We start from the raw sequence: 7500 nt of genomic DNA on the forward strand, positions 1-7500 counted from the left end.
TTCTTAAAATGTCATTTTTCTTTGTTGTTGTTGTTTTTTTTTTTGGCTACTTGGATTTCAAGATTTTCTGTCTCATGAATTCGCCAGCTCAGACATTTAACAAAGGACGCTTTCCTTTTGTCAGAACTGGCTGGCCAGACCCCGGCCGGCATCAGTTTGCAAAGAAAGTGCAAGAATTTGAGGGAACACTTGCATGATAATCCCTCGCATTTTTCTGGAGGAGTATATCTCATTCTTGAAGAGTATTAATTTGAAAGGCGTTGTAGGGTTAGTCCTTTCAAATGCCCGCTCTGGCCGGTCAGAAGGCATGCAAAGTCTGTAAGAGTTTTTTTTTTTTTTTTTTTTTTTAAATTTCAACCATTTATTTATTTTACATTAACATTGTAATACAAAATTTGAAGATGACGATGCTATTTGTGAAATTAAATAACAGGTTTCAAGAATAAATGGAGAGGGCAAGATATAGTTAAACTAATTACATGCCCTTTGATTAAATTACAGTTTTATTTAGGTTAAAAGAGAAAAAAGAGAAGTATTAACACTATTACTATAAAAAACTATGAAAAATATATAAAGAGAGGAAAAGATATATACACACACACACACATATATATATATATATATATATGCAACATTGGAGAGTCGGCGTGACGATGATTAATACTGAGCAAGATAATAGTTGAAAAGTGCTCTTTTGAACGATTTTTTAGTTGTCTTTTCACGTATAGATAAGGGAATATCATTCCAATAGTAACATCCTATAACTGTTGGGCAGAATTTGCGTATATTTATTCTAAAGCTACTAGGATTTAGGTATTGCAGGGATGCACTTCTTGTATCATAATTATATTGCTCAGATACAAAGGCCAACGTGAAATTAGATGGCTTTTTATCTACTAAGTGATCATAAATCAGTTGGCAGGTATTTAGCTTAACAATGTCAGGGAGCTTAATGAGGCCAAGGTTTACATAATGAGGCGTAATGTGATCTCGAAGTGGAACATTATTAATAACTCTTACAGCTTGGTTTTGCAGCTTTACCAATTGTGATACTGGAGCTTCGTAATTATTAAAGATAAGAAGAGTTGAATAGAGAGTTGAATAGGAAACGAGTAACGCGTAATTCGCTTCAGTCTTACAAGATGACTGAGTTCCTGGCTTAATATTCGAGAGGGAACTAAAGGAAACACACTGATGAGCTCTATTAGCTTCCTTCTCCCAAGAGTACAAGAACCTGTTCAATCCTACCAGCTAAGGTCAGGGAACACGACAACAAGGATAATATATGGGAACAATCTTCCAATACAAAGCGCATGAACCTACTTTTAACACTTAGATTTTAGATATAATATTTATCCTTTTGGAACTTAACTTGGAATTTTCATATATCCTATGTAATAACTTTTATGTAAATAACTTCTGTAATTTAGCTTTAGCTACAAAAGAGACAATAAACGGTATTTTATTTTACTTTATTTTATTTATCCTTCATAGAAGACTTCGCATGATTTGCATTAATTCTGACACTTTTGGTTTACCGTGCTAAATAGAGGGTGCTTAACCTAATTTCCACTTATACTGGTAAACAACCACTCTTGGAATTTTAAATAACATCAAGGAGAAGGACTGTGACACTTTGACCGCAACAATGTTAAACAAGCCCATGATCAATCATTCTTATAATTAACTTTATCAGCAACGACATATTTTTATGTACAAAACTCATGCATGTCCAATATGCACCACTAGATTCAGGTCGTCAAAGCTTCAAGTCGAATGGACTAAGAAGAGTCTAATCGTGAATCAGTAACCGACTAACGTAGCCACAGAGTCAATAACTAAACTGAGAAAACCAATTAGATTCCAGTATTGCTGGTGCAATATGTTAAACTCAATTAATTGAGTATTGGACCGTGCACTGACTGTCCCTAATGATGCTCAACTGGTCCAACATCAAAGAAAATAAACTTCACTCAGTCATAAGAGGTGGCGGGCCCCAGCCTCTTTCTCTGAAAAATTACTGTAGTTCACTACCTGAAATGCTTTCAGCTTCGTGAACCAACAGATCACGCTGATTTAAAACACTTATTACTGGACTTTTCTATCGTTCCAGAATAGATTTTAACAGTTCCAATATTTATGTCATTGAAGGGTGTCCTTAGCGGCGGAGAAGCGAGTGGGACTTTGCTGTTTTCAAACGGTCGTTGTTCTGTGTGAGTAATATATGTTCGCGGTTTTTCAAGGAGAGCCGGAGAGGCACATGCCAGTGATTAAGGAGGCTTCCTGCAATAAATTTAGCCTATACCATTAGACTTAACACGGCCACAGTTCTTATATGCAAGCACCTACAGCTTTGAAACTTTAACCACGTACTAGAGGAAGTTTGAAGAAAATCGTAAAAGCCGATTTTAAGTTATTCGAGAGAGGAGTTTTTACGCCTAAAATACTCAATTTGTCGTTACTCTTAAAATAACTTTCAAAAGAAGCGCTGTGTTTAATATATAGAAGAATCGCTTGTCATGTAAGTCTTTTAGAGGTATCAAGCTACTGTAGCTCTCCGTGAAATTTCATGATATAAACTGCTTTTGATTTCCGTTGACAAACTTCAACGGAAAGCATTATATTTTGCGGAATTTCGTCAAACTTCGTTCCCAGAACGTCTGGCGGTCTAGCTGAAAAACTGGTCGATGAATTTTTTTTAAAATTCTGTATTCTGTAATTAAGCATATTTCCAAATAACTTGCCCAGCGCCGACAGAATTGAAGCTTTTTAAGACACTGAAAAAAATTCCAAAGTTCGGGATATTCTTTGAATCTCCGCTCACGTTTCTACACTCTCTTTGTTTACGCCACTCGAGCTGGCTCTTCCACTTTCCAGCATGCAAAACTGGTTCCACTAATGAGTCCCAAGTATCACTTTGGTCACGCTCGCGTGGTAACGCGTCGTGTTGGGAGAAAAAAATGGTTTTCCTAGGAGAGAGCAAGAAGAGAAAGGCTGAGGCTTTCAAACGCAACATTTTTCAGGCTAAACAAGTGAAAAGTTTATTGTAGGAAGCCTCCTTAACCCGCTTTTTCTTCATTTCATTGATTTGCGTACGAATTTCGTGTTTGCAGCCTGCCTCTTTTACATTACCATTTCTTTTGTTGTGCATCATCGCATAAAGCAAATACGGTGGCCCATTGAACTGTGACATCAAACCAAATTCTCACAGCAAATTCACTCACAACAAATTCAAATGCAAAGGGATGAATAGCAAAGGCACAGAGATGGACAAAACTCCTTTTCATCTGCTTATGCCAGCATATGCCTATTAAGCGTCATATTTGCCTATCTTTGACTCTACTCAAGGATGACCGAGGTGGTAACAGATAAATCTAAATTTTGTAGGCAAAGTGAGACCATAGAGTCAAACGTTGTTTCAGTTTAGTCTTCTTTCTTTACTTGACGCTTTTTTCAAAAATGTTCAAATCCAACAAAACATCCAAGGTTGAACCGTTTCGTACTCAGCTCAAGGTTACATGATGCATGCCCTCTCTTGTGGAAGTACAAGAAAAGGGCGGAAAGAGTTCCAAAGGAGTGAACGCAGTTTACCGAAAGGAGGAAGCGAATGGTCTTCTTGATGAAGGATATGACAATTTTGATCAGTTTGAATGCAATTTCGATGTAGTTAAACCTCGTTTCTTTCAATTAGCTGCACCAATGTTCACTCTAGCTATTGCAATTTCAGTTAAATAACTGATAGTTTCATTGGTTTGTTATGCTAACTGAATGAAATGCTATGTAAACTAGGCTTCGCTCCTTATGTCGGATTCGAAATAGTTTGAGGCTATTGTGTGGGCCGTATACTTTTGAGCGTATTCAAAAATGACAAATAAAGCAAAGCTGTACTTACCGCATTTGAATTCAGTGGAAGCAAAGACAGCTCAGTCAAAATGGGTGACCAGCGCGACTTTTGCGCTAATGACGTCATGAAAGTCCAAACCCTCTAGTGACTCAGACGAAGTCTTTGAAGTGATGCGTAATTCGCTCCCCTTGCATGATTTCTTTTTCGTTAAAATGCCGTTTTTCTTTGTTTTTTTTTTTGTGTTTTGTCTACTCGGATTTCAAGTAAGTAGGTAAATCGTTTATTAAAAAACCACAACTTGCAGCTTTTAGCTGAATTACTTGTGTTATATACAGCATGTTTAAAAATTCAACTATAAAATTCCCAGCTACACTAGTATTGATTTTCTATTTACAATTTTTTAATTGCAAAGTGCATTATGAGAGTATTTCTAAACCTCTTTGATTTCACATTCGGGACTGAAAACATACGCCTAGTCCCAACTGAATTATCTCTCTCACTGTCATTGTGCGCCGGTAGCAGGCCAGGTAGTTTATGCTGGTCACTCTCTACTGTTTCCGTAAACAGACTGCTACATAATTCCTCACGTCTATGGACGAGTGTTTTTAAACCCGCATTTTCCAGGGCTTTGCTATACTAAACCTCTGGGAATAGGATCCTTAAGACTCTTTTCTGAACTTTCTCTATTTGGTCGGACAAATAGGCTGGCAAATTAGTATGGAAGGCCGGACATGCATATTCCAGAACGGAACGCATGCACGATGAAATAGAATTAGAGACTTACGGTCTATGCCAGCGCGCTTAAGTTGCTTAAATTCGTCGGGACGCCTTCATAGTAATATCATCTACATGATCGATCCATTTAAGGTCATTCCTTACTGTGACACCTAATATCTTAGCTGATTTCACAATTTCAAAAGCATTACCATTAGCCTCAAGAGAAACAGTGTCCAAGTCATTTTTCCTTCGAAAGTCTATTCTGAGTTCCTTAAACTTAAGTGAGTTCAGTTTGAATCTGTTGTCGTTAGACCATCAAAGGACATCATGTACTGTATCTTGGAGCACTGAAGCACCAAAGTTGGGAAAATTTTCCGAAACCGTAGTGTCGTCAGCGAATTACCACATGGAAGAGAGGGCATTGCTCTTTGATCATAACCAAAAAGAGCCATGGGCCAATCCGGGTTCCCTGTGGAATTCTAGCCGGGACTGGTTTGAAATCCGAGAAGCAATCAGATTTCAGCTTTACACGTAGATATCTGCTTCGCAAAAAGTCTGCCACCCAGATGACAGCAGTGGGTTTTACTCCTACGCTATAGATCTTGGCGATCAGTAAATTGTGGCCTACAAGATCAAAGGCTTTCTTGCCTGACGTAGGCCGAGTTGGCTAAATCAGGCGATATTCCGCAAGACTGAGCAGGATAATTGTTTTATTATTCAACACATTGATGACAAAGCACAATTTTATACGTTTATTGAGAAAAAAGCTGGAAAAATTACCATTTTTCTCCACGACACACAAAATTACGTATATCGCAGGATATACGTTGAGTACGCACGACGAATATTGAGCGCGCTATTATGGTATCAGCCTTTTGATTGACTGGTGGAGCAGGCGGCCCGTGCACCGACGTCAGGAGTAAAATTTGTAAACATGGCGGCCGACTGGTGTATGGCTTTCAAAGTTTTTTCGCCGGCTTAGTTTTCTCCACAAAATACTTCAGAAAATCTTCAAAAAGTTTTTGTTTTCAATAGAAGTATGGAAGGTAAAGATTTCCTTTATTAAAAAATATTTTGCTATTTTTTGGGACTTTTGTTCATACAATTTCGTATGCAAATAGTGTAGAGGATTATAGAAGTAGTATATTACAATACACGATACAGGGAGTACATGACAGAGAAACTATGAGACAAATTAAGGTTGAATTTAACATCGACTACCGCAAATAGTAACAGATAGATACTCGTGCAATCAGGTATTGATTTTGCTAAAACACATATTTTTCCTTTAAATAGTAACATCCTTATTTAAGTTTTTCTCTTCTTCGTGTTAAAAGTTACAGCTGACAAGAAACTAAGAATGACTGAATCAGTCGTCGTTAAAAATAGTCCAACTTCTAGATGAAGAAGTATGTCCTCAACTCTTATCCAGTAGTGTTTTTGACGAAAATTCCGTTCAAAATTCTATTTTTATGTACCTGCAATGTAGACATGTGGCCACAGCGCACAACTTGAAGAAAAAATCACAATAAGTCTAAGCTATTTATGTTTTAAAGTACCTTTTGTAGGCTCTGTCTCGAAACTTAAGTAATCGTGCCTATTTCTTTTAAAACTGAAAACGACCCTTGTTGTCGCAATTAATCCGTAAATAAATTAATGTTGCAAATTAATCCTGCCAAAGTGAAAGGCCATGACAAAAATCAATTATAAGAATATTGATATCAGCGAAAACAGAATGACCTGAACCAGTTAATTAAACTCATAACAGTAAAGAGAAAGATGCCCTTCGGGTTCAACAATTCTCTCAATAACACGAGCTTTCGAGTTCCTTTTCGGAGTCTTTCTCGGGTGACTTGCTTGTAGCGATTGACAAGTGACAGAGCGGCTTTCATATGACCTTGAAAAATAAAAATAAAAACACAACGTAAAAAAATGCAAAACATTTAATTGGCTTATCGAACGAAAACAAACTAGTGCGAATTTACCTTGGCTTAGCGAACGCGGATGCAAACATTGTCATCTCTCCGTGGAAGTTTCTGGAAAGTTCCGCTTTGACGTTATTTGAAATGCAGTAATGTGATTCGGCAATCGAACTGTTTACTGCCTATGTTAGGAGTTTCCTTGGCGGGAATAAGGAGAGCCTTGAGGCTGGCCAAACATTGGTCCATGAAACAAATTGCGAACACTTTTTCAAACGAAAGTCGCTCTATCTGTCATTCTCTTACAAACAAACGCAACGGTGACGACGATGATGATAATGATGCCGGTGATAACAGCACAGATCGAGGGTCGGGTCCCTTGGTTTCTCTTAGCGTCGTGACGTACCTTATTGTAGGCAACAAAGACAACAGTAAAACTAAGAGCCGTTCGAGGAGACAGAGCCGCGGCCGACTAGTGGTTAGGGCACTTGCATTGAGATGTTCAAGACCCGCTCTGACCACTGGTTCAACTTCTCGGTCTCACTTGTAAATAGCCAACTGGGTTGCCTCCGGCCAGTTGGGATTCTTAACAGTTGATGTTGTTCTGTTCTTTCATTCTTTTTGTTTTGTTGCCCCTGAAAAGCCTCTATTGGGAGTGTCAATTAAGCATGGCTGTATGTTTGTTAACAAACACAGGCGTCCAGTTGACAAGGCCGCCATATCACAAGCAACCAAAAACTGTTTAAGAGTGAATGCCTATAAAAATCGACCTAGATAGCCTATCAATGGCACAAGTCGAAAAATTGATTTCGCTTTTATTTTGGCCATAGATACGTCCTAGTAAGAATTGAAACGGACCATAGTTAGTTTCTGCCAAAACAGCTTTCTTTGGTAGAAATATGTCAAAAACGACTTCGCCCCGATTGGGCTCAAAATCTGTCTCCGGTTTTTCTGAATTTTCAGAATATTTGATTGCTTCGCGCTCCGCAGAACAGCTACTTGAGAATCTTTCAATGGATT

General features: G+C 38.1%; 1 long non-coding RNA gene across 1 annotated transcript in view; it reads right to left on the reverse strand.

Moving 5' to 3' along the window:
- The window catches only part of LOC138060181 (uncharacterized), a 180260-nt gene that overhangs the window by 140604 nt on the left and 32156 nt on the right, over positions 1 to 7500 (reverse strand). The window lies entirely within an intron of this gene.

This window comes from Montipora capricornis, chromosome 8, assembly GCF_036669925.1.
Source record: "Montipora capricornis isolate CH-2021 chromosome 8, ASM3666992v2, whole genome shotgun sequence".
In the NCBI taxonomy this organism is placed as follows: Eukaryota; Metazoa; Cnidaria; class Anthozoa; order Scleractinia; family Acroporidae; genus Montipora; species Montipora capricornis.